At 45.3% G+C, this 689-nt stretch overlaps 1 protein-coding gene across 3 annotated transcripts in view; it reads right to left on the bottom strand.

Moving 5' to 3' along the window:
• Nucleotides 1-689, bottom strand: part of TRAK1 (trafficking protein, kinesin binding 1) — a 72,518-nt gene that overhangs the window by 25,610 nt on the left and 46,219 nt on the right. The gene's annotated exons all lie outside the window — the stretch shown is intronic.

Here is a 689-nt window from a genome sequence, read left to right as displayed (position 1 = left end):
GCAGGAAAAGCTTCTATAGGCATTCCCACCTTCAACACCAAGTAATCCAAGTACAAGACACATCCTAAGGGGATCAAGCTTTATTCATTCCATTTCGTCCATTTTGTTCATGTGAATGTAGCACCCAGAAGACAGCCAGCAATCCTGGACTGCCTTCGGTTTATTCAGTACAAATGAGCTCTTCCATGTTATCTCACTATTCAAAATAGGCTTAAACTACCAGCCTAGAGAAGTCAACCTCTAAAGGGGTTCCTATATAGCCCGTAAACCTCAGCTTTTCAAAACATGTGCCAGTTGAACGAGGAGAGAACAGGAAGGAAAAGGTTTTGAAGTCTACCAGGGACATAAATGTTCCTTCATTCCATATACATAGGAAAAAATATTTAATACTTCTGATCCAGCTTAGACTAAAACTCCCATGGTAAAGTGAACAGCCGTTTGCCCTACTGCGAAATTATTGTAATACTAAGTATTACAACAAGAATCTCATGAGGTTCAACAAGGCCAAGTGCAGGGTCCTGCACCTGGGTCGGGGCAAACCCCCCGGTATCAATACAGGCTGGGAGATGAAGGGATTGACAGCAGCCCTGAGGAGAAGGACTTGGGGGTACTGCTGGATGAAAAGCTGGACATGACCCGACAATGTGCGCTCGCAGCCCAGAAGGCCAACCGTATCCTGGGCTGCATCA

The sequence above is a fragment of the Fulmarus glacialis genome, unplaced genomic scaffold (assembly GCF_000690835.1).
Source record: "Fulmarus glacialis isolate BGI_N327 unplaced genomic scaffold, ASM69083v1 scaffold1960, whole genome shotgun sequence".
NCBI classification, from domain to species: domain Eukaryota; kingdom Metazoa; phylum Chordata; class Aves; order Procellariiformes; family Procellariidae; genus Fulmarus; species Fulmarus glacialis.
This window is presented reverse-complemented; position numbering and strand designations above follow the sequence as displayed.